Consider the following 27,336-nt stretch of genomic DNA (forward strand, 5'->3'; position numbering starts at 1 on the left):
TTTTTTTGGAACTGAAATACTTGCACCCACTTGAATTTGAAAACTCCAACATTTCATTTTCTATTTTAAATATGGGCTTTTGCAGGAGTGATGGCAGAGATTCCGAGGGGGTTGAGCTGGGTTTTCATTTAGATAAGCTGCCCGTGGCCAGAGAGGTTATTTACCTTATCCCCACCATCTCTGGGCCTCAGCTCTGCAGCTGGGGCTGGGACAGCTCCTCGGGAGCATCAGCAAGTCTAAATCTTGTGCTGCCAGGGCAAGGGGAGCAGGGAGAAATTATCTGCCATGTCAGACCCTTCAAACATGCAGTAATTCCATAACCATTAGGTTCCTCCAGGCCATTAATCATAACAGATATTGCAGTTCTTGTCTCCCTCTCCCACGAAACCCAGGAGGAAAGCAGAGCAGGCTGCAGGAAGCCCAAGGAATAACAAATTCAAAATTAAATGTATTATTCTTCTCCCATAAAAGTTATTCATCCCATTTTAATCCTAAACTGTTTGAACAATAGTATTTCCCCAACCTCCTGCCTCCAGTGAAAGCTGCTACAGATACAAACCCAGCAGCAATTGATCCAGAATTAATCAAACTATAGGAAAGGGTGTAACTCAGTCACTGCACTTTATGACAACCCAGAGGAGCCAGAACCTCTATTAGCATTAAACCAAAGAATGATCCATTTCTTGCACTACTTCTTGGTTTAGGACTCGCTTTGGGAGTGCCCCCAGCCCTCGAACGCGAGCCCTGGGTCTGCAGTGAGGGAAATGCTTCACATGAGGCTCTGATAAAAAGGTGACTTTTGCTGCAGGACAATCCCTGCTTTGCAAGGTCAGAACACAATAAAGGGGCAAAAACTAGAGGAAAATAAAACCCCCTGGAGATCCCCAGTTCCTTTTCTCTGTACAGCCAGTGGATGATCCTGGAGGGCTTTTCCAGCCTTAATGCTCTGTGGGCATCCAGACCCTGCAGATCTTTCCAGAGGAACTGTTCCCAGCCTGGGGGCTTCAGGCAGGGAACATGAAAGGGGGACCTTCCCCACCACCTGAAATGTTTGCTTTAGACTGAGAACTGGCACATGGATGCACACCCAGGGAGAAGCTTTACCTCCAAACCACCACAGGTTGTTCTTTCCTTTAATCCTATCTGGCACTTTGGAACAATTCCCACCTGGAGGTGCCCAGCCCTGTCACTCCCTCCCTCAGGAGGGGTGGATTTAAGGCAGGACAGGTGAAGTGACTGCCCAGGGCCACGTGGCACAAGCAGTGGTGAAGGGCAGGTGGCAGAGGGTCCCTACTAAAGGAGTAAACCAGGAGTAACTCTGCACATTGGGAATGCTCAGTTCTGCTCGCAGCTCTTCCATTCTGACACCGTGCCAGGGCACCAGCCTCGGCTTTGCAGGCAGCCAGGGAGAAAATGCATCCACAAAAGGATTAAAACTTCCCTGAGACTAACTCCTGGCTTCTCCTGCATGTTCCAGCTCACATTTCTCTCTTGTAGGAGGTCTCTCTGCTCAGCTCACTCCCAGCAATTACATTTTCTTCTTTGATACACGTTTCAGGTTGCATTTTGATACACATTTTCTGGTGAAAGTCGTTATTTTCAAGCCACTCCTTTGAAAAGTCTCAGGTGACATCACGAGCAGTTCATGGCAGGCCCCTTTTCATGCCACCATTTCCCATTTATTCCCATTGCAATGACATTTCTCCTTGTCCTTTTTTGTGCAAGATGGGCAGTTCCTGGGGGAAAACATGCAAATGCAAGGCAGGCTGAGTTAAGAAGGCAAAGAAATTCCTCCATTCACTCCTCAATTAAACACCACACAAATTAGAGGCAGAGCTTCAGTTACTGCACCTCATGAGCCAAGGCAGGGGGTTAAAACTCTGCCCACAATCCCAAAGCTCCAAAGAAATATTTAAATTTAAACAAAATATGTCTATGTTTTCACCAACAGGTGCCTTTATGGGGGAAAACAAATGCTTTTACTTGTCCTGCTTCCCCCTGGCCTTTGAAGGCAGAGTTTCCTCACAGAGCTCCTCTCCAGGATGACTGAACTGGGAAAACAATTTAATTTTTTTTCTCCCAGCTTTCTCCTGCCCCTCGTTGAAAATGGCATCCCCTGAAACAAAGCCTTTCAGGAAGGCCTCCGAGGAAGAGGCTTTTAAATCTTCTCTGAAAGACAGAGATTTTGAAGTATTGATTTTTGATAGTTTTGTCCTCCATCCCAGGTTTTTTGTCACGGACATCAAACAGAATGGCTCTGCCTTTTGCTCCACTTAGGTGGGGTCTGGGCTAATTCCTGTCATATTCTAGAAGGTGCAGAGTGAGGAGGGAAAATCAAAATAAACATTTACCCCAGAACCTTGTGTCTTGAAAATGTGAATTATGTTAAACACAGCCAAGCCTTACTGAGAGTTGCATATGGGATGCTTCAGAAGGTATCATAGTATGGAGAACGGCTTCAATTTGTTAAATACCTGTTAAATCCATCAGAAAAAAAACCAAATCAAGCAACATTTTCTTCTGGGGGCTCTTTGATATAGGGACAGTGTCCAAATCAACATTAATTTTGAAATATTTTCACTGAAAGTATCTATTTATCCCTTCCATTATTAGAAATGATCCAGACCTGAACACAAACTTCCTTAGTTCCACTTTGGTTCTAGATGTGCATTTTTAAAGCCATTTCAGATGAATGTCAATGGTAATGAACTTAACGTTTAATCCCTTTCTTGTGAACAATGGAAATTAACTTGTAAAGGAGGAATGTTTCTAACTCCTGATGGGGAACCTGAGGAACAAAGCGTTTCTGGCTGTTCCCTGCAGGCAGGCTGGGGAGTGCTGGCACTGCCCACGGCAGCTCAGGGGCTCTGAATTCATTCCATGCCCCACAGGCTTTCGGTCTGTTGGGTTTGGGTCTCAGAACCCAAACATTTTCCAAAATAATTGCAAATCTGTGCAACTGCCAGTGAGTGACAGCCTCCCCGGAGCCTGGAGCCAAACGGCAGCCCATCCCTTCCACACTGGCCCCTCCGCCTGGAGCGGCTACAAATCCTCCATCCTTTTTGCAGCAAAACAGGAAAGGAAAAGACACAAAGGAAGTGCCAAAAAGCTCAACAACCTGCAATTTTTGATTTTATAGAATCATAGAATCCCAAAATGGTTTGGGTTGGAAGGAACCTTAAAGCCCATCCAGTCCCACACCCACGGGCAGGGACACTTTCCCCTATCCCAGGCTGCTCCAAGCCCCGTCCAGCCTGGCCTTGGACACTGCCAGGGATGGAGGTGCTGGAAACTTCCACCATTTCCCTTCTGCTGCAGCAATTTAGTTCACTTCTAAAGCCTCTCTCTGTTTTCCAGCCCAAACACAGAATGAACAAGCCCAGCCCAGGAAAAGCTCGCGGGAGCCTCCGGACAGCGCGGCACTGCCAGCACTGCCCTGCAGCAGCTCATCAAAGGGATGCTGCTGTGCCCTCAGCAACGGCTTGGAAAGCTGGCAGGAGGCACAGGAATACCTGGAATCCATCCCAGCCGGCAGCAGCGAGGGGAGCATTAAACACCGGATCACTGGCAGGAACGCAGGGCTGGACTCGGCGAGAGGAGTGAGGATTTCACCCTGGAAGTCACCGGGAGCTGGGCTGGGGATGTGCTCAGAGCAGGGCCCAGAGGAGCCATCGCTCCCCCAGTGAAGCACCGGCTTGGAAGCTCACACAGCCTGAAGAAGAGCAAAGCAATTCTAGAAACTCAGTTTAAACAAGCTCAAATCTGTCCTGGGTGCGCTGCCAATTCCTCTTTACACATTCCTGCTTTGTAGAAAGGGAAATAAGAGCAAAATCTGGCCCCCAAATTGCCAACAGCTCTCTGAATGCTAATTTAGGCTTTTCAAATATCCAAGGACATACAAAAGCACAGCTCAGGTTTGAAAAACAACCAGAATTGGCTTTAAAATGTCTGCACTCTTTTTCTCAATGTTCCCCAGGCAGAGCACAGCTCCTCCCTATGGCCAAGGCTCCATCCCAGAGGGAAGACTGGATTTTACCTGTGCTGGAGCCCAGGCTCACACCCTGGAGCTCCACCGTGGTCTTCTCCATCCAGAAGCTCCTCCGGTGTCAGCAGAGTTTCCCTGGGGAGCAGTTCCTGGCTTCAGGAGGAGTTTGAAACATCAGGGGTTTGTCACATCTTGGAGAAGGCTCTTTTAGAGTTATTCCAGCACGGCTACCAGAGCCCAAACACTCAGTGACATATTCCCAGAGCTGGAGTGACCATGGAAAAGCCAGTGGCCAGCAAGATGGAAAGTTTCTTTTACAGACTTCTAATTTTTTTATTGTCATCATGACAGGTCTTATCCCTTAGCACTTTATATCAGCAGCTATTTTAATTAAGCTTCCCAATTTCATGATTTTCATTTAATTCAATTCTTTTACTGAACCAGTGCCAGCTCATGTTTTAAAAAATTGATGAGCACCTCTTTGAGATCTGTACACCAGGCAGAAGCTGTGCAGCTGCCTTAGGATTGTCAGTCCAGACACAAAAACTCACATCGTGGCAACAGACATACCCAGGAATTTTATTGGCCAGCATAGTAACCTGCATGGCAATTAACCAGCAATTAAGTACTTTAAAATACATTCACCTGACCACTTGACAATGGGTTGATTGCTTATTTTGAATTTTAAACAATTGAACCATCCCCAGTGCCAGGTGCTGGTGCTCCTGGGCACGAGGCCGCTCCCTGCACTCCTGATAAAAGCCAAACTCCCCATCCTGTGCCAGCACTGCCCAGAACACCCCAAAGGCACGGAGCAGGGGCCACGTGCTGCTCAAGGACAATCCCAGCCCTGCCCCTCTGAGTTTGCATCCAAAAGTCACATTTCTGTTCACAGCAGCCCTGCCTGCACAGAGGGAACCTTTCCCACCTTACTCTGTGTTGCTGGCTCGGCACAGGCTGTTATTCCTTAGGAATGAGGGAGCACTGACTGCAGAACGAAGATAAATTTTAGGGCCCCATTTGAAGGCTCTGAACATGTGCATGATGCACATTAACAAATGTCTCATATTTTATCAGCACAGCTCCCCTCTCCCTGCTTATTTTGCATTTCGTTTTCTTCAGTGAACAAAACGGGGACAGAATATTCCAGCTCTGGGAGGGAGCAAATGTCCCATCAAGTAAAATAGGCACTTCTAGATGAACTTGTTCTCTCCAGACCAGTTCCTCCACAGATAAATAAACCACAGGGAAATTCAGGTTATCAAACCATTCTCATGGTTATGATAGACTAGAAATGGAAAATATTAAAGGAAAACTATCTCAAACTGTTCCAGAGTGACTGTAGAAATAAACTGGCTTTTTGAAATGATAAGATACACAATGATATTTCTCTTTAAATTCTGATTTTCATGTTTATTTATTAACAACAAGCATTTAAACTTCCATGCCTTCACCTTGTATCCCTTTCTAAAATAATGTGAAACAGGATTTTCCAAAGAATTTACAAAAAACATTGGAGGGAGCAGGAAAATGGAAAAGGTGCTCTCCCACAGGCTCACAGTGCCTTTTTCCAGCAGGTTTTCTCTCTGTAGCATCCCGTGATCAAAATAAGAACCACAGAGGCACCTCCAGACTGCAGAGAACTCATTACTGTGACAGATTTGCAGGATCACATTATAAGGACTTCTAAAATATCCGCATTTCTATTGGAAAATAGGAAACAGCTGTTGAAAATGAGGGAGAAAAACTGAGATGGAAGGCATTTTACCCATGCAAATTCAGGTGAAATTACAGCAGATACATTTATTTCGCTGTTTAGGAATGCAGACAAACAGCTCGGATTCCTGGTGCATCATACAAGGCGTGATTAAAATCTGGCCATCAAAGGACGAGGTTTTCCTGCCTTTCTGTGGAGCAGGGAGGGAAGAAAGGCACATCTTGTGTTACCTGAGCTGGGAATGGCTCCATGAGTTAATGGCTCTTCACTCCCTGTCCCAGCCAAGGGATTAAAGCCCCTCTGCTCTGCCAGACCTAAAAGCACTTTCAATCTAGCAAATCTGTGATAGCCCTCACTCCCTCTTGGACTCTGCAGTAAAAGCTTTCCCTTCCCTCATTCCTTCAGAATTCCTGACTATTTTACCCCAGGTGTTTTCTGGCAGGAGCCACACTTCCCAGGTGCTCCTGTTTGAATCCAGGGTTTGAGCCATGAAAGCCAGGCTCCTGAAGCTTTTATGAGCCAGCAGAAATCCAGGGACAATGCCCCATTATCATTCCCAAAGTGAATTTCAATTTTCCAAAACTTTTTTGGTGCCCAGATTCCAGGGTACCGCAACAACCAACTGCAGCACTGATTCTGGGATGTTTTAAGCTAAATCCCATTGACGACTGATAGCTGAGCTGGTGGTTGTTGGGGAGCTCTCCTCCTCTGCCTTCACATCCTCCCCTCACTCTTCTGGGCATCCCATGAGTGTCCTGAGGGATCAATCAGCATCACCTGGGCACATTTCACATGGAGGGAGGTGTCCCTGCCAGGGCAGGGTGGAATGGGATGAGCTTTAAGGTCCCTCCCCTCCCAACCCATCTCATCCCAGCAGTGTTTGGTTCTATCAAGTACAAACATTGTGACAAAAATCAGAAATGAGCCTCTTCCAAAAATAATAGAGAGAGGGAAAAATAACCCCCAGCCTCTCCTGATCCCTCCTTTCCCCTTCCCCCAGGACAGCAGCTCTCCTGTTGGTGTGAGAGGAGCAGGAGGATTCTCCCGACCTCTGAGCCCCCATATCACGCAGCTCCCCGGGCAGGCAGAGGGGAGCTGTAAATTCTCCCTTCAGGCCACCTGGCAGAACTAATCTCTTCTAATCTGCTCCCTTTATGGCACCTCTTTGGGCTGACAAAACTACGATTTATGGACTGTCAGTAAAGTCCACAAGGCCAACATCTTTCTCCAGGAGTTCCCTTCCTCCAGCGGCGTCGAGTGGCGAGGGAGGGAATTTAAAGGCAGCATTTCCCTCGCTGCTGCACAGTGTTCCATCAACAGCAGTCTTCTAAAGCAATAAAGAATGCACATTGATTCGGAAAATTAATAAAAAATTAGGGCACTGCTTTGTTCAAGTGGTTTTCCTGTAAGGAAAGTGGAGCATGGCATGGGAAAGTACAGCTGGAAGCACACAGGGAGGCGTTTGTGCACCTGTGACCCCGTGGCAGACCCAGGGACCTGCACCACTTAATTCTTTATCAAACTTATTAGGGTTATTCCCAAGTGACCTGGGCTCCCCTAATGCAGGGTGAGAGAGAGAGAGATCATCCCAGGGCTTTGTGGCACTCACTGATTAGTCCCAAACTCCCACTTTATTGACCCCCTCCCCAGCCTGGTCTCCAGGGAAGAGCTGTGTGCTTTTTGTGGAGCAGTTACATTTAGAGGCTGAAAAGAGAAGAGGCCCTTGAAGATTCAGAGGATAAAAATAATTACCTTTGATTCCAAAAATCAATTTCTTTTTTAAACAATCTGGCAAGACTGTGTCCAGCTAATTAGTTAAGGAAAAAATTATTTATGTAAGATTAGTACTTAAATGTCTCAATAAGATATTCATTGGCATAATACTGAGAAGGGCAATTGTGAAGTATTAACTGATTTGGCACAAACAGACTGAAAAGACAACAACTATCCTGACTTGAAGGGAGTCAGCAAGAGCTGGAGAGAGACTTTTTACAAGAGCATGGAGTGACAGGACAAGAGAGAACAGCTTCACAGTGACAGGGGCAGGGATAGATGGGATTTTGGGAGGGAATTGTTCCCTGTGAGGCTCTAGGTAGACCTTAGAGCCCCCTTCCAGTGCCTAAAGGGTCCAAGAGAGCTGGAGAGGGACTTGGGACAAGGGCATGGAGGGACAGGACACAGGGAATGGCCTTGAGCTGATGGGGGTGGGTTTGGATTAGAAATTATGAATAAATTCTTTAAGAGTGGGGAGGCCCTGGCACAGGGTGCCCAGAGCAGCTGGGGCTGCCCCTGGATCCCTGGCAGTGCCCAAGGCCAGGCTGGACATTGGGGCTTGGAGCAGCCTGGGACAGTGGGAGGTGTCCCTGCCCATGGCAGGGGTGGCACTGGATGGGCTTTGAGATCCCTCCCAATCCAACTCATTCCATGATTCTGTGACTTTACAGACCAAAACTGAGTTACATCCAGACCAAGTGATTGACCCAGGGTCACACAGACCATCTGCAGCAGAGGCAAAACCAGCACCAACATTTTCCAGAACAATTCAGTCATTAACCACCAGCTCATCCTTCCTCTCCTCATTCCCTGAGCCATTCTTTCAGTATCACAGGACAGGGGCTGGAATTTAAATGCAGTTACACACCGTGTTTAGCATCTCAACCCAAAGGATTCCATTAATCTGAGTAAAGCCATTCACATGCACACAAGCTTTTGCAGAACTGGTCCCTGGGTGAGAAATATTTCAAAACGTGCCCCCTGCAAGGGGAGAAGCATGTGCCCCCCTCTTTTCCCTTACATGTGTATTTTGCATCTGTAAACCATAAATGTATGATAAAAGCACTGCAAACCTCCATGGAGCTCAGAGGCAAAACCGATCGGTTTTGCTCTGCCAGTTTGAAAATGGTTTTCTTGATGAAACTCATGAGTCTGCTGGAGACTGAGACACAGATGGATGAGCTGAACATATGATAAACCTGCTGCATGAGTTTGTAGTTAATTGCCCATCATCTTTTTTGTCTCCCCATAAAACATTTCACGCCCACCTTGCACAGTAAAGGTAACCTGAGTGTCATAAACCATTTGTCTCCCGAGCTTTCCCCGCTGCACTCCCCGAGCTCTCATGGTGAGAGAGCCGTGGAGACAAGACAAATTTGCTGAACCCTTTTACAGATGAAGTGCTCTGCATCTTTTATCAAATGATCTCCATTCTCTAATGAGAAGAAACACCTCCCAGAGTCATTTGCATGCTAATATCTTTATTTCTAAAACAATAAGCAGGCTGTGACTCTCCGAGCTGCCAGTCAGCACAGACACTGCATTTCCATGAGCCAGGGGTGGAGAGAGGCCAAGAAACCAAGTCCCTTCCCCTGAGCACAGAGGGGACTTTGGGCTGAGCACAAAGAGGGGCAGAGGGGTCCAGGACAAGAATCATTACCTGGGTGGGGGGCCCATCACTGCTGGTGATCCCTGGGAGTTCCTTTCAACTCAGGTTATTCATAGAATCCCAGGATGGTTTGAGTTGGAAGGACCTTAAAGCCCATCCCATCCCACCCCTGCAGGGACACCTTCCACTGTCCCAGGCTGCTCCAAGTCCCAATGTCCAGCCTGGCCTTGGGCACTGCCAGGGATCCAGGGGCAGCCCCAGCTGCTCTGGGCACCCTGTGCCAGGGCCTGCCCACCCTCCCAGGGAAGGATTTCTTCCTAACATCCCATCTAAACCTACTACTTTCATCTCTAAACCATCTGCCCCTTTCCTGTCACTCCATGTTTTTGTAAAAAGTCCTTCTCCATCTTTCCTGGATTTCTCCATTCTTTCCTGAACTGTATTTTAAATCCTGCCCTGCCTTCACAGCTGCTGTTGGGAAAACAGTTCCTGCAGGACCAGGGTGCCAGGCAGGTGGAGCTGGTACTGCAGATCCCCTCAGAGCTCCTCACACCTGTGGGTCACTGGTGCATTCCTGTCCTTCTTTTTATTTTCACTGGGGGATGAAAGCTTGCAGGAGCAGGTCATTTGAGGGCAGCACATCAGCCTCACTCGGAGCAGTAAGAAAGGCAAAACACTGTCACAGCCACCACGGTTCTAAACCTGCCCCCCAAAAAAAGCTCTCCTGGTGCTTTGCCTGGATGCCACAGCACAGAGAGGCTGCTCTTCCCTGCCACAGCTGGGGGCAAACAGTGTCACTCTGCTGTGGTGTTGGGATTTTCCTGCCTCCCAAACGCCTCTGCTTGTCTGAGCCGAGTGCTTCTGGCAGGCAGCAGCCACGGAACAAAGGGAAAAGGAGGCAAAAAAAAAGCTCTTCCTTGCACTGAGTCACTTCAGATTGAAGCCTTTCCTCCCTCGCAGCACTGCTGCCAAACAGGCCCTTTGGAAAGCCCCAGAGCCTCCAGTGGTGGCAGAGCTTCCCAGGAAACAGCTTTTCCTCAGCAGTCGGATCCTTGGAGGAGTGAGGAGCAAAGCCTAACGGGGCAGTTAAAGGAATTAGCCCCACTTTCCCTGGCGTGCTTTCCAGTTCACGGCCCTGCTTTACAGGACTTAAATCTCTGGCAAACAGATTTTCCCTGCCCACAGCTCCCTGCCAGGAGCAGCAGAGAGCAGAGGAGCTGCCAGCACAGGGCTCGCTGCTCTTGAAAAGCTGCTGGGAACGAGGAGGATGCTGCTGAACACCTAATTTTGGAATTTGCTGAACACCAGCAGAAATGTCTCAGGGAAGAGGAACAAACTCTACCAAGTCACTGTGCAGCCTCTGCTGAGGCATTCACAACAACACAGATAGCAGAAGTGGGACCTCTGTTTTTTATATTGGGACCTATATTTATACCATTGACTGTATTTAGTTATATTGGCAGCTCTCCAGGGGGAATCACACAAAGCCTTCACCTTGCTAATGAAGCTGACATTTTTCATGACTGTGCCATGAGGACACATGGTTGATTTTAGTGATATATTTATGGGTTTACATCCTTCTATCTCTCAGTACATTAAAATTGCACGTTTGCACTGTCCATTTGAAATTCCACCTTTTTTTTAGCCTAAAATGTAGTTTTATTCTATGAAAATAGAGAAGATTATACAAAGGCAAGAATTATATTTATCTAAGACTATGACTGTTATAAGCACTTGAGAAGTGATGGAAATGATTAAAACCACTCCTGTCTTGATATAAGGTCAAGAATCGAAATAATCTTGTTAGCAAGGAATTAGGCAGCCTCTCCCTCTCTCAGGTTTCCGTGGAAGTGCTTCAGAGATGCCCATTTTTCCCCATGGAATTGAGAGGAGCCATTCCACATGATCTGTTTTTCTTTCTGACTGCATTAAAACAAACATTCAATGGAAGGAGTTTTCCCCCATCTCTTTCAAAAGGCTGCCACCATATGGGGGATTGGTTTTAATACAAGGCTTTGTTTGGGGTTTTGCAAATAGACCTTCGTGGAGCCTCAGCCCAGCCTCTGGAACGAGAGGGCCCTGCAGGACAGCCCAGGAGGGGAACAACACTGGGAACTGTGACACAGAAACAGCTCTGTCCCACAAAGGGCTCGAATCACCTTCCCCTTTAACAATCTGCACTTACTGCTAAACCTGTGTTTCATCTGTTTGTGTGACACACAGCTCTGTGGATTTGGAACATCAGTTCTGCTCCAGGTGAAGGACTGCTGTCACTGACTTCTATTCCCTCATCTTGTCACCTGCTCTGTGGAAGGTGTCCCTGCCCAGGACAGGGGTGGATTATCTTTAAGGTCTATTCCAACCCAAACCATTCTGCCATTCAGTTTTTCTATGGAAATATGAGCTCACCTGCCCATCAGGAGTGTGAAGATACCCTGGATCCAGAGGAACTGCATTCCCAATCCATGGACAGCAGTGGGCGAGCAGTGAAAGCTCTTACTCTGAGAATAAACACAAACGAAGGTAAAACAGAATGTCTTTCTACTGGAATTAAGACAAAGAAAATGAGAGAAGGTGAAATGAGGGAAGCATAAAGCCTTTACTTGCATTAGAATTTCTCCACCAGATCCAACACTGTTCTACACTGGAGCACATCAGCTGAAGAACTAACCCTAAGATCATACTTGAATTTGATAAATAAAATAAATCCCCATCTCTTAGTAGAACAGATTAAGCCAGAGGTTCTTCCTATCAAGCTACAAACGTCATGTGAAGATCAAGCTCCCATCTCATGTAAGTGTTTGTTCAACAAAGCACGGCAGGGCCTTCTCAGGGAGATTAAACAGCAAGAACCTGCAAATAATCTTGTTCTCAAATTTAATTCTTGCAGACAGGGCAGTGCCACAACCCTTCCCTTGTCCAGAGCTGGAGCTGGCCACCCGAGACAGGCAATTCCCAGGATTACTTGCCCTGTGGATCATGCCCCTGTGTCTGTGCAGGGCAAACCTCGGGGCTCTGGGCACCTCTGTGTTTGCAGAGCGTGGCTTTGGAACAAGAACTGTCAGACTGCATTGAGGTAAAAGTGTGAATAACCCAGACTCTGGCAGTGTCAGGCCACCAATACTTCTGCAAAGCAAAAATCCATAATTTTCATACAGACACCACCCTATACAGAGAGGAATTTATGAGGAAGCACAAGCCTTTGGGAATCCAATTCCCTCTTCTTTACCATTCTCCCAAGAGAGTCACTCCAGTGTTCAGAGAGTGATGAGGAACATGGAGTTTGAGGCAGGAACATGGACAAATACAGGAATTGGCCTCACAGTGAGGAGGAAGTGGGCTCACATCACCCCTGGGTCAGTCCTGGAGCTATTCTGGGAACCACAGCACCACAGAACCACAATAAAAACGATGGCTTGATCTGAAAAATTCATTCCTTGGGCCAAAATTATATGAATGGGAAAGTGCATTTTCCTGCCCCTTTCTTGGCCCAGGAAACTCTTGGAAATAAAGTGTTGTAGCTCTTCCTAGGGATCCCTCTGGCTTTAAATACATATTGGGGGAGATATTTCTGTGATTGTATGGAAAAGCATTTCCTGTACACTGAAATTGATCTCTATTGATCCTCACAGCTGAGAACATGGCCCTGTTCTCCCTCAGGTACTGTTCCCTTCCTGCCTTTCTGCCACACCTGCCTGGATGTTCCTGTCCACAACAGAAACCTGCCTGGCCCTCTCCAATGTCAGGAGGCATCACTAGCGTTTCTACTTTATTCCTGTAGTGCCACTGGCTTTTACCAACAATGATATCCCAGTCTGGAGTTTTACTTGCCTCATAAATTCAAAGTTTCCTTTAATAGCAGATGTGGAGCTTGCAGACACTCCTGCTCTGGAATAGAAGACAATAAAAGTAATAAATTCAATGTACTCAGCCCATGTTACCTGGATCTGGCTCTACCAGCTCCCTTAAAGCCTGGTGCTGTTGGAACACTCTGCTGGTGCCTCCACTGCAGTCAGGGGGTAAAAAAGGAGGGGAAAACAAGGAAAAGAGGTATTATCCAATGCCAAGGAATGACCTGAGCATGCACAGCTCCATGCTGAACTCCAGCAGCTCGGAAGCAGAGCTATGAAACACTTGGGCTGCACTAATGCGTGGCTTTTCCTCACACACAAACGAGGATTTTACCACAGAGCAGCTCCTGACACAAGGAAACGGAAAGATAAGGAGTGAAAGGAAAAGTTATTACATTTAAAATGTTATCATTAGCAACAACAGGTTTAAAAAAATATCATAAATGATTGCCTGCCATGTCCCCTTTCCACTGCCATCAGGACGAGCAAACATTCCCGATGGTCCCCGTGGCTGTGGAGCTTAAATGAGGTTTTATCTCCCATAAGTGTTTATTTCACTCTCCATAAAGTAAAAGGCACCACAGTTTAGAAATAATGCATTCCCAGCTCTGAGTATTACGGGGAACCCATTATTTTTATTGCTTGCTGTGTAAAGGATATTTCATATTTAGGGAACGGAGCTGTTCCCAAATAAATAAGGAGGCAGGAGCTGCATAAAAACCTTGGTGCAAAATACCCATACAATTATGTGCCAAGCAATGCAGGAGTACATTGTACCTGCTCCCAGAAGTTTTATAGCCCTGAGAATAATCCCTTATTTGCATGTGCAATTACTGCAATTGCGTTTGCAATTACATCAATTGTCCAATTACATCAGCTGTGTTTCCAATGAGCTAAAAGAAAAAAAACGAAGTACACATTGCTCTTTGCTGCAATAAAAATGGATTTGCATATAGAGAAAAAAGGATTTCTGTTTGCTGGGAGATTAAATTAGACTACCTTGGGGTATTTTGCTTTTCTTGCATGAAGTCTGAGCATTTCTGTGATATTAAAAAAGGTTGGAGCCGTTTCATAACTTGAGACTCCACAGTAATTTCTTCTCTTGGGCCACTGTAATTACTGTGCAGTTTTCCATTGTCATCAGAGAAATTATTTTACATTTACAATTAATAGGACACAGTCTTGGGGCCAGATCCCTTAAAGCTTTCTTTTTCTCTCTAATAACTTAGATCATTAGGAGTCACATATGTTTCATTTCTCAGAAGTGTGCAAATAAAAGAAGTCTAAATTCCAAGGTAGAATTCTATTTCCAGCATAACCAGCACCTGCTTTTTCTAGTAACTCCACAGGTGGTAGGAAATCCCTTAATCTGCTCATCACCAATTTCCACGTGTGAAATGAGAGCATCTGAAAGTGCAGCACCAATCAGAAAAATACAGAAATGGAACCCTGGATTTTCTGAGTGTATGGAGCACATCCAGGATTTCCAGCTCTTACTTTAACAGCTTAGGAATATAAAAGTTTGCTTATTTTCTTCAGTGCTGCATAAAGGCTGTGATTTTCCCTGTGCTGCATAACCAGAACTGGAAATTTGGGGATCAGCAGAGAGGAATTTCAGTGAGATATTCACAAGCCTCTCCTCGTATTTGCTCTCCCAAGTCTCACGTTGAGGTTGTGCAGGGGACAGGGGGAGCTGGGTGCTGCAGGGCCACCCTGGCTCCTGGAAATCCCTTTATTTTGGGCTGTTTTGTGTTTCTGCTAAACCCATGACCAACTGATGCTCCTCAGGCCTGAGCAGGTGAAGGTGACATGTCCAGATGTGGCCAAGCCACCATCCACATGTACCTGAACCTGGATATTCATAAAGAATTTCCAGCAGGGGATGCTGAAACCCCTGTGCAGCTCCTGCTCCCACAACTACAGCACTACAGGGATGAAATTCTGCCTCTAACCCCACATTAAATTCTAAATGTTGAAAAAGAATATAAATTTTGTCTGCTTTGGCAAATGAATGTTGCACCTGGAGGAAGCAGAGCCTGCTCTCTCCCGAACAAAACAGCAACAAAACCAACCCAGCACCTGATTTGCTTTTCCTCTCCTCAGAAACAGATGGAAAAAAGCACTGTGGGGAAGGGAAGAGCTGGGTGTGGGTGTCATCTGTGTGTCAGCTAAATTCAGATTCCTGGTGTTAGATCAGCCTAACCAGGACAGACAGGTTCTCTCTGCTGCCTCTACACCTCGAGTTAAGGAAATAAGAAAGGTGGTTTAGCATGGCCAGATCCTTGCCTGGCTTTGACACTTTTAGACAAATAAACATTAATTTAAATGACTTGAAAAACTGACTCCTGCAAAAACTAGAAAAGCTTATTTAATTGTTACTTCAGGTCCAAAATTAAACAAATGCCTCTGTCACTGAAGAACAAGGAATGACAATGTTTAGCTCCTGTCAGTTGTTCTGTTTTAACCTCGTCAGAAGTGATTCAGTCCCTGGTGCAGGGATCTCCTCCTCCTGCACAGTGTTTACCTGTTATTATTTTAATGCATTGTTACCTTTAATATTCGCTGGTTTCAGATGTATGTTTCTATTTCCAGTGCCCCTCCAAGCCTGGCACACACTGAAGTTCAACAGAAGGCAACAGCAAATACAGATTTGATACCAAAGTTCAGCTATTTCCAGGTCAAAGCTGTTCCCCTCTCCCCTCACCCAGCAGACACCTCAACGAGCTCTGGTCTAGAGAGCTCATTCAAACCATGAATTAGACCTTGCCAGGAAGCTTCCCACTGGGGAGAATGATTTTCTTACTTTAAAGTAACTTTCCTTTTACTCTGAAGTCATTAAAAGTGGTGGGATCGAACAACTCCCAGTTACTGTGGAGAAACCAGGAGCTCTCAGTCTCAGCTGAGTTATGGCCCCTTAAGTGGCGTTTCGGAGCACTTTAAGTAATTTTTGGACTTCAGCTGTGTTGGAGAGGTTTCCAAAGAACCCTTTATTAATGGTGAGAGTCTCCCTGTGCCCTCTTCAGACAGCGGGGATGGTGCTCCACACGCCAGCACTGGCCCTCGAGGCGTGTGGCTCTCTGGAGATGTTCAGGGTGCAGCCTCTTGCTTCCCTTAAGAACAGGAAAAAACCTCAGCATAAAAGAGTTAATGCAGAATATAATTTTACTTAGTCTGACAAAGGTCCTGAGGAGTAAAAATCAGGTTTTATACAAGAAAAAGGGGTAGGGTTGGATGTGTTTCTGAAAACAATCATTTCTCTTGGTGGTAGTGTTTATTCTTGTCTCCAGTCACATTCTGCTTTCCTGTGTAATTTGTGTGTAACTCTATATAGGGCTGAGATTTCAAACCTAAACAGCAAATGTCATAAATAAAGACCTCCACAGAAAAAACAAATGCAGCAGCAAAGTGCCTTAATTTGTATTTGCCAGTTCTGGGAACAATTGCTGTGGGATGAATGCCTGGCTCTTCCTGCCAGGGAAACTTTGCTATTAATTCCTCAGCCTGAGAACAATTCCCCACTTAGCAAGCAGCTCTGGGGTATAAAAGCTGGGACGACGTCCGTTTTACAGTCAATCATCCGTGAGGGATGGGCCAGCAGAATTGTTGGCTGTTTTCTTGGAAGATGGAAACCCATCCCAGAGCCAAAGCCAGTCATGGCAAACATGGTAAACATCACCTGAAATTCATTAACATCTTACTGCACAATATTATTGTCATTGTTTCCCCTTGCCCAACCCTCCTCTCCCCTTTTCCCTTCACATCACCAGCTGCTTCCACCCCAGCATTCGGGGCCCACACCAGGTCTGCGTTTGAACCCGAGACAAATGGGTTAATTGTGTTTTAATTGGTTCCACAGTGACTGCAGACACAGAAGCTCTAGAAACCACTGAGAGCTCTTGGGACAAAAATAAGGTGGTCCTTGCTTTAATGTTAAATTCACTTTACGAGCAGCAATATAGAAGGGAGGTGTTCAATTAAATAACAGGACCTCTCCAGACACTGAACATTTTGCTTTGAGCAAATTAACTGGATAAACTTAGACCCAAGTGTGGGAGAACTGGAGTGATACATAAACCCAAATATCTAATGGAATTATGGTTGGAAAAGCCCTTCAAGGCCATCAAGTCCAGACTTCGACTGATGCCCACCCTGTCCCCAGCCCAGAGCACTGAGTGCCACATCCAGGCCTTCCTTGGGCACCTCCAGGGATGGGGACTGGGCAGCTCTTTCCCATGCCTGACAGCCCTTTCCAGGAAGAACTTCTACCTGAAGGATTCTTGTTCCATCAGCCTCATGAGAGCAGCAGCTGGTAACAGAGGTTTGAATCACCACTATTGTATTCTGTCATGTCGTGTTTGAGATTTGTGGAAGAATTTTGTTCCAGAACACATCCTGGGGATCGTGACAGCGTTCTTGTCATCCCAGAGCATGCAGGGAATTCACAGAAGATGATTTGTGCAGAAAATGTCCAGTGAAAAATGATGTTCAGATTTGTCTTGTCAGAGCTGAACCAAAGCACTCCGAGCGTTACCCACCCCACAGTGACACAAATACCAAGTCTGTCACTTCAAACAGCTGCAAGCCAGGAGATTGGGTTATTTAGGAACAGCTCCCATCCTTGCTGGAATCACACTCACTCCCCATCCAAGCAGAGCAGGTAAAAGGAGGAATTGTTGGATATTTGTACTGAGCTGCTGCCCACAGAGCTAGGGATAAATCCAAGTAGGAACGAGGACTGAAAGAAAGAGGCCATTGGAAAATGTGCAGGATGGGCTGAGAGAGAAAGGAGCTGGGCTGGGAATGCTACAGGTCCTCAGAGAGGGAACATTTCATGGGGGATGGCCCCAGATCTCCAGGGATCTCACATATGCCTGGACCAGGGCATCCACGATGTTTTTTCCCTTCATTTCAAGCTACACGAACCTTCTCTAGTAGTGGACAGGGACCTTCCCAAGGGCTGCTCCTCCTCTTGTTGTTCTCCCACTGTGGAGATGGATAGAATAGTCTGAGCAAAAAATGGAATTGTTTTTTAGGCACGAAACACATGTGAGTTGAGCTCAGCTGCCCTGAATGTGACAAATCTCTCTGCCCCCTGTATTTGTAGTGGGGTCTCACCTTGTGCCACCTACACCTGATTCTCTCTACAAGGTGCCTGTAGCATCTGTTCCCAGCTAGGACAGATTTCTGTATTGCAAACATCCCAGCTGTGTTTACTCTGGAATATCTATGTCAAAGCCACTTCCAGGCACCTGCAAGTCATAGCTTTCATTGATATTCCTTCTTGTTGGCACAGAAAGGTATAAAAACACTCAGAAGTATTAAAGTTGTCCTGGTGCACCTGAGTCAGCTCCTGCCCCATTTGTTTCCCTCCTCACAGAGTTAGTGCTGGAGGAGGTGAGGCCACTGCTGGATGAAAAAAGAGCAGGGAAGTTGTGCAGTGCAGAGCACAGCTAATCTGGGATGTGAGGGAGCAGAGCCAGTGCCCGTTCCTGCTCCTCAATCCCTTCCAGCCCTGACAGATGCCATCCTCAGGCGGCGCCTCGGGAGCGCTGGAGCCGATTCTGCTGGAGCTGCAGTTGCTCACACTCTCTGTGTCCCTGTGACAACTCCTGGGCCTGCTCACAACCCAACAGATTTAGTGGCCATCCTTCCCCTCCAGCTCCCAGCAGGCTGGGCTGGGCTGCTCACCCCGGCAGGGAAGTGCTCTGAGGAAATAAAGAGCCTGAAACCCTCAGTCCACAGAAATTCAGAACCAGCTGCCTGGAGGCTGCCAGAGGACACTTGGAAGCTTTTCCATTTCCCAGGATGACTCCTGCTGGCTGCTGGGCCAGGCAGGGCCACGACTTCCACAGCAGTGCTGGGATAACACCTGGACTCAATGGCCCTGGAGGGCTTTTCCAACCCTAACCATTCCATGACTTCATCTGACCCATTAAATTGTTCCCATGCTCACTAGACCAGCACCTCCAACAACTGTTTTCTCATCCTTAGGTAACATTTTTCTTCCCAGGACAAGAGGGCCTTTCCCACCCCTGTGGAAATTACCTCCACCTGATAATTGTTAAAAATAATGTGCAGTTTAGGAAACAACCTGAAAAATCAAGAGTTCAATATTAAATGTCCAAAGTTGTCCAGCACTGAAGATTTAAACAGAAATCATGTGGAACATTTATGACTGCGTGGACCAAGCTCTTCGAGGATTTCTTACTTCTGACTCCATTTCAGCAGCACTAAATAGAGGAACATTTAGCGATGAATTAAACATTTGTAAAAAGGAAGGAGTTTAAAATGCTATGCATTAAGAACTTAAGTTGACCGTTCCCTTTTCTTGCCCTCCGCCTTCTGAGCTCTCTTATTGGAAAAAGAGATTTCCATTAATAAAATAAATTTATTTCACTGTGCCTGTTGAGCAAGAAAAAAGCTTTGTGCAACTCCCAGCTGTGGCTTTGAGATACTGCTGCTCCCCACTTCTCCTCCCAAGTTCTTGGCAACTTCTCCCTTATTAACATGCCTATTTTTATAATATTTTTACAGTGTCTCAGTGTCACAGTGCTCACTGGGTGCCCTGCAGAGGTTTGGTGAGTGAGCACCGTTGCATTTGCAGCTTCTTTTCTCACATTTTTGATCCTCGAGGTCACCCCTGAGCACAGAAGACTGAGCTTGGTGCTGAGATTGTTTGCCAGAAATAACTATCAGCAAGAACTGGAGAGACAGCCATGAATCTCAGGGCTCCAGGGAAAAGGAGGACCTGGTTATTTGCTGTACAGCCCACAGAGGCAAGGGCGGACACACATCAGCCAACCCATGTCCTTTCCAAACTCTTCCTTCATCAGCTGTCACAGAATAATTTTCCAGGCAAATCCCAGCAAAAAGTACGGAAATCACTTCTCCTACCACAGCACAAGGAAAATGTAAAGCCTGTGTTGTCCCATCCAACTGGTAGTGACAACTTTAGCACCCAAAAATAAGTTGCGAAAAAGGAGGGAGAGGAAGCACCATCTGAGCTGACTTACGTGAGTGCTTTTTTCGGCTTGGAACAGGAATTATCACCAACAAACCCCCACGCTCTGACAGCCAAGGCCACAACAACCTGCAAAACAAAGCAAAGTGACATAGATTGAAGTTTCCTCAAAATTTGTGAAGGAAAAAACTGTGGCACATCCACTGGCCCAAATGAAATTTTGCTCCAGTCCTTTGGCCAACAACCAGGTGTTTGTATCACCTCAGAACTCTGGGCACACACGATGCGAGGCCAAGCCCAATAAAACTGATTTTCCACCTGCAACTGAAGTGGTTTGTGATTCTTTTTGCTGGTTTGAAGGCAGACACTGAGCTGTGTTTGTTCAGCCCCACCACCCTGTCACCTTCACTGTCAAACTCAGTCACTCCTGACAGATGTAGGACAACAACCTCTCCCAGGAATCCTCTCACAAACAGAGAGATCAGAAACACTCAGAGCTGTTAATCTACCTTTTTATGTCAGTGTATTGCTGCTTTTCCCCTCCTTTAAATCAGCACTTTATTCCCCCCAGCTTCTGTGCTTTGACAGAACTGCTCCATTCAGCAAAGCACCCAAAGCCCCCCTTGCTTCCCTGTGATCTGCAACTTAACAATACATATGCAAATGAAATTAGTGCTGGCAAAAATAATTATAGTTGCTCATGGGAGGATTAATAACTGAAGTCTGCCCTGCTTAAGCTGGGGTTTAATTCTGTTGTAGGCACTAAAGGAAGTTAATTCTGCGTTCAGTGTTGTGTGTGGCAGTTTAGAGGTGGTGAGTGAATGCAGAGGTAATTAAGCGGAGGGGAGAGGAGGGGGTGTGGGGATACATCCATGAGTCTGGCACAGAGAAAATCATGGAATCACAGGAAGGACTGGATTGGAAGGCACTTTAAAGACCATTTAGTTCCAACCCCATTCCACGCTCAGGGAATGTTCCACTAGACCAGGTTAATCAGCATATCACCAAATTATGTATTTATTTATATATCTATATAAAAAATCCACTAGTGTTCATTGGCTGGTGGATGAATGAACAGCACAACCCTTTTCTCCTGGATACACACCCCCCCTGCCATCCATCACTTGAAAGGGAACAGGACTGACTCATTCCTACCAGGTGTAATGATGTTGTATAAACTGTGCCCTCAGGCTGGGAGTATTTAATAAAAGAACAAGCTCCTCTTTATACAATGTTTGTGGTATCAAATCACATTTAGAGCGGGTGTAAATCCCTCCCTCGTTATGGCATCGCTCTGCTCTGGCTGGGGAAAGAGGGCCAGGAGGGACACCCCCAAAAAAGCAGGAATCCAGCAGCAATTCCAGCCAGGGAGCACAAAGAACAGGGTGCTTCCCTCCCATCCCACTGGAATTCTCCTCCTTTGCAAGAGCTGGGGTGGGAAAGCCCTTCCATCCTTTCTCTCCATCCTTCATCAGCACCGGGACATTGAGCAGGGCCCCATCCCAGCCCGGCCAAACTGGTGCAAATCCCTGCTAAGGTGAACACCAGGGAAAGCCCCCAGATCGAAGGGATATAAGCACCTTACAGACTGAAATCCCCTCTCAGCAGCCCTGCTTTATCTGGCTGTTTACAGCCCTGATGAGCCGGATTAGCTGAGTGCAAGCCGTGGCTACAACAGCTGCTTTTCACCTAGGATTAGCATAAAAATCAATCAGCCCCCCTTATGGAGCCAGCAAACTGAAACTGGGAGAGCTCCAATAAAAACAACATCCAGGTGGAAATTACGAAAGTTTTATGGAGCCAAAGAACACATGTCCAGGTTGGACATTACCTGCTGCAGACGTGTGCTTGCATTTGTTTCAAATCCACAATTTAGTGCTTGTTCCAGGGCTGAAATGAGGCAAAGCTGATGTTACCTGATTAACTTGTAACTTGATTTTAAATTGCTGCACACTTTTAAACACGTTAGCTTCCCAGTGTTCCACCAGAGATGATACTTTTCCACACCAAGCTGCTTTTTTTGCTGTGATATCTTCTGGGAAAACACACTTTATTAGTGGTTAGGACATCTCATTCAAGCCCACAAAAAGGGTCTCAGAAACATCCTAACAAATGCACTGTAAGTATTTCAGAGTCATTTCAAATAATTGATTTGGGCTTTTCTTTATGGTCAATGTCGTGGTTGAAATGAAGGGAAGAATATCATCGATAATCCAGTAATAACGAAATTACTGCTATGTAAAGCAGCCAGGTGGATGATAATTTACAAGAGAAATGTAACAGATTCCAGTGTCAAAACACTACATTCAAAATATTCTATTCTTATGTGCAACCAGATAATATTATAGAATTATCAGGTTTCTAAACAGCTGTGATATGGTCTGACTGCATTTGTGCTGATTTATTGTAAAGCCACAGAAATCAGAGCATTTGGTTTGGAGCCAAAACCTGCAGGTGAAGGTCACAAACTCACAGCCAACGTAACACTTCTCCAAAATTGTGTTAAACTTAAATTTGCAGAGTGCTCCGAGTCACACAAGGTTCAGCTCTTACAGCTGCCAAACCTTCCCAGTGCCTGCTGAGATGTTCTGTGTCCTGTCCCCAGTGCCAGCTCCCATTTGCACATTACTGCACAGGAACAGAGAGGGAAAATCCCTTCCCATAACATTGTAACTTCTCATTTTCTCCCCTTAGGTAAATTTAAATTTATTGGCGACTCACAGGCGTGTCCTTTTATTATTCTAACACCAGTAGTGCCTTGGATCACCACAGAAAAATCCATTTTAGCTTCAAACCCAGTGTGTCCCACAGAAATCCTCATTTGCTGCCACAAATATTCCTGTGAATTTTGTGTGTGTGTGTGTCAGGCACCCAGAGATGTTCCTGTGTTCCCACATGAAGAAAACACTGCAGAATTTACTCAAATTATAAGCAGGAAAATGGGTTCTTATTTAGCTCTTACTCAGCTGCCTTAGTTCATGCCCCTCATTCAGAGAATCAGCTTTTCCCCTCAGAATAAGATTTACTGCATTTAGACCAGCCAGGACTTCATATTAACTCCCTTTCATGTCTTTACTTTTTTCTAACTGATTAAATTTAGCATTTGTCCTTCTACCTGTCTCATTTAAATACTTCTTACCTGCACTACTTTCCCATAATAACCAGAATTATGGACTTACCTCAGATACTCACATTAACCATCGTACATGGAATTACGGTGTTTACAACAACCACTCAAATTACTTCAGGATCAGATTTTCACAACAACCTCCAGAGGGAAAAAAAAAAAAATTCACTGTGCAATCCTAAATTCAGTAGTTCTTTATTAAACACTGAAACCTTCAGAAGTGTGGGTCAGTCTCCCCAATATCCTCAGTTAAATATTGCTAAAATTCCAGCTTTCAGGTATTTCAGTGCAGAGATACAACTCCTGCAGCTGTTCCCTGACCAGACTCTGAGGACAAAAATAACTTGTGGAAGGGACAAGTGCTCAAGCACATGGGTGGGACAGCTGCGAGCTCATTAAATTTTAAAAGTGATTTGGATCAGACACTAAAACTCCTGTTCACAGTTAATTCCACTGCTTAGTACGGCCCCAGAATGGTGAGATGGACTTTGATTTTCCTCTTTCCTAGGCAGGCTGACTAATGGCAGTAAAGGAGAGTAAATCCAGGATGAGGCTAATTAGCGGTGCGCAAAATGAGGTTTTGTAGGAAGTGGAGCGGGGCTCTTTGCTTTCTCCTCGGTGCCTGGCACCAGGCAGCGCTAAAGGAGCACGGCTCAGCCAGGGAAGGACAGAGCTCGGTGCTACAGCAGCAGCCTGGCTGTTATTCCTGTCTCACCTTCTTGCCAGGGCTGCAGGCAGGGATGAGCATCCCCTGGTGCTGCTCAGAGCCCGGAAAGGCTTCCTGCACGCGAGATTAAAATGGCCTTGGGATTGGTGCAGAGCCCCTTCCAGACTGGGGATAATTTGTGCTGCCCTCCTGTTTCTGAGAGATGTTTCTCAGACCACAGGGAGGCCAGGAGTGAGCAGAGAAAACTGTTCCCATCTCCCACATCCTCAGATTTCCTGAGAACGGCTTCCCAGTGCCAGAGGGCAGGGTTAGATGGGATACTGGGAAGGGATTGTGAGGGTGGGCAGGGGCTGGCATGGAATTCCCAGAGCAGCTGGGGCTGCCCCTGGATCCCTGGCAGTGCCCAAGGCCGGGCTGGACATTGGGGCTTGGAGCAGCCTGGGACAGTGGAAGGTGTCCCTGCCATGGCAGGGGTGGCACTGGGTGGGCTTTAAGGTCCCTTCCAACCCAACCATTCTGGGAGTGTTTCCTCCTTTCTCACAGATAGAGAAATGCCAATCTCCTCCCCTGAGGGCAGCAGACAGCAGCAAGTCTCTCTTACTTCCCTCCCTTCTCCCTCACTTTAGGTCCAGGCCCTTCCCAGACGGAGCAGAAGCTCTGCCAGGTCCCTCTGCCCAGTGGGACAATGCCAAAAACCAAAGGCAAGAGGCCAATCACTAACTTTGCAATCACTTTCTTCAGAGCCAATTCCTCCTGCCAGTGCAGGAGACCCTTTCATAGCTAATTGAGCTGTAGGTGTTTCATTTACTTTGCCTTTATCAGTGATATAAAACTGCTGCAGATTTTGCCAATATCCATTAACGAGAATAACTTCAGAGCTCATTTTTGTCTGAGATATCCAGATTGATTCCTGAACACAAGCCCACCAGCTATCTGCCAGCACTTAATAGCTATTGCTTCTTTCTTTTTTTTTACCCCACAATATATTAAAAAAAAAAAGTTTTCCTCACTTTATTTTTAAAGCTGGAGCTTAAAGGAATCCCTTTTCAGAGCATTTCAAAATCATTTCATCATCCACCATCAGTACCCACTACATTTCATTTATTTATTCATCTCCTCACTGTCAAACAAATGCACCTTCACAGTCTTCTGCATTTATAAGGACAAACTTAAAATGATTTCCTCAGTTTTCCACGTGGTGTTTCTCATGGTTAATATGTTCAGACTTTCAGACAAAAACGCCTGCATTTATCTCCTCTGGCCAGGTGGAAGGTACTTATCCAACTGTGCATGAAATAAACAAACATACCCATTACTGCCTGAGGAAAAATGTTACAACGCAACTTCCAAATTGCTGAAGATGCTGGAAAAAAGGCTTTTTTAAAAAACAATAGTGATATTTTTGCAACATAATGTGAGCAGCAGGCCAAAAATCTGACCTTTGATATCACCTGATACCTTTTCTAGTGAAAATGCCCTGAATACAATCCCAGAATCATTGAGGTTGGAAAGACCTCCAAGACCATCAAGTTCCCACCTTGTCACCAGCCCAGAGCACTGAGTGCCACCTCCAGTCCCTTCTTTGCCACCCTCAGGGATGGGGACTCCACCAATTTGAGCCACACATGCTCCAAATGACCCTGATCCTGAATGTCCTCACTCCCCTGGATAAATACACTTGTCAGAGGTGTTATACATGGAGTGTTACCAGCAGCATGTCCCTGTCATTCTCTGCTGTGTTACTGCACTTCTCACTGGGAGAGGGTGTAAAAAAAAATGTCCCTGTGATTTAATGTTGCTATTTAATTGCATTAAGATTATTTCTTAAAACCTTAACAAAATAGATGTAGTACAGATGTTAAATGAAACTGCAGCGTGGCTGTAACTGAGGGCTGTTACCCAGAGAGGCATTAGCAGCAGAGGGTTGTGGTATTTTTTTGTGCCTTGTTAAAACAGCACAGATAGGAACATTTTCAGGGACATCTTGTCACATAAATAATTGGACCATTACTTTCATACATTGTACACTATATAAAATGTTAATAAACCTTCTAAAATAGCTCTACGTTACAGAAATGTATTTTATATTCCATAAAATATTTGGAAGGTCAGGGGAAGCACCTGGGGACGAGGGATGCTGCTGGAGGCAGGACAGGACATCACAAGTGGAAGCAGCTTCAGCTTAAAAAAGCAAATCAAAACACGACCCTGCAGAGAGCAGGGGCTCAGAGTGGGCTCAGAGTGGGCTCAGCCCAGAATTTCCAGTCATTATTGAATCAGAACATCATTTCTCACCTGATAACATCTATCAGGTAAGAGATATGAACCCCAGACAGGTCCTAAATATGTGCTGTGATTTTCTGGAGTAGCCAAAGAGCAAAACGATTCAAAGTTTGGGCTGTTTCTTGTTTGACTCAGCATGTGAAAGTCATTGTCCTCATTGTGCTCTCCTGAGGAGGGCAATAAATCAGGTATAAAAGCCCACAGTCAGAGTTTCCTCCCAGTGCCGCTGTAATTTACAGAACCCTTGCAAGGCTGTGCAAGTCACTGGGGTTTGATTTAAGAGCACCCATAACCCGTTGAAGCCACAGGAAAACTGTGTGTGAACTCAGCCCTGTCTGGAATAACCCCTTCCAAACTGTCCCAAATCCAGCTGGGGATTCCAACACCGCAGGAAGCAAAACCCCAAGAACATTTTAGTCACCAGAGACTTTCTTATGGGATCAGAGAATGTGTATTTGAGGTTGGGCAACCACCAAAACCCCACACTGCTCCAACCAGGAGTTACTGGGCATTCATTTGTCACCAAGGGCACCTCCTGAAGGCCTGCACTGATGTGCCAAGTGCTTGGCAACTGCTCAGGGACAGGGCAGAAAAATGAAACCGCCACAAAACTACAAATTATTACTGGAATTCACTGGAATTTATATTGGTCTCCCTTAACAAGGGCAGGTGGGAACAGCAAACAGGAAAATTATAGAATAACAGAATCATAGAATGGTTTGGGCTGGAAGGGACATTAAAGATTATCTAATTCCAACTCCCTGCCATGGGCAGGGACACCTCCCACTAAACCAGGTTGCTCCAAGCCCTGTCCAACCTAGCCTAAGTATCAGATATAATATTCTAACCCCCAGACATCACTCACTCCCCCAAACTGCAACACTTTGCCAAGGAAATTGTGAAAAGACTCACTCCAGCCCAGGGAGGGCCGTGTATCACTGGGTACTCACTGGGTACTCACCCAAATTTCCTGCAGACCAGCAATTCCTGCTCCTGCCCCTTTGGAGAAACAGGATCTGCTCTGGTGTGAAATCACCACACAAAGGAATGGTTTAGAAAGGCACAAAATCCACGGGTTGGGGTTTTTTTCCCCTTGAAAACTGAAGATAAACACAGCCAACTCCAAGCCAAGGAAGAGGAGGGATTTCTTGATTTAAACTATCCATTCTGTGCCTGTAAATGAATAAATATATATTAATTAATCAGTTTGGTAAAAAGAGGAGGACAACAGAGACACGGGGCTCTCTGCACTGGTTTGTGAAGAACAATCTCAGCTGCCTGCAATGTTTCAGCACAATTTCTCTTACTGGCTGAAACAAAGCTCAGGCTTTAAGGGGAAAAGAGCCATCAGGACCAAGCCCAA

General features: G+C 46.0%; 1 long non-coding RNA gene across 1 annotated transcript; it reads right to left on the bottom strand.

Annotated features, from left to right (window-relative positions):
- On the bottom strand, positions 1–27,336 carry LOC116449560. The gene is made up of 7 exons (XR_004242434.1): positions 26,935–27,336; positions 23,076–23,164; positions 19,949–20,025; positions 11,494–12,972; positions 3,513–3,712; positions 2,352–2,474; positions 1–1,736 (listed from the first exon to the last, which is right to left on the bottom strand). It is a non-coding gene; the product is annotated as an uncharacterized LOC116449560 (long non-coding RNA).

Source organism: Corvus moneduloides, chromosome 11 (genome assembly GCF_009650955.1).
Source record: "Corvus moneduloides isolate bCorMon1 chromosome 11, bCorMon1.pri, whole genome shotgun sequence".
NCBI lineage: Eukaryota > Metazoa > Chordata > Aves > Passeriformes > Corvidae > Corvus > Corvus moneduloides.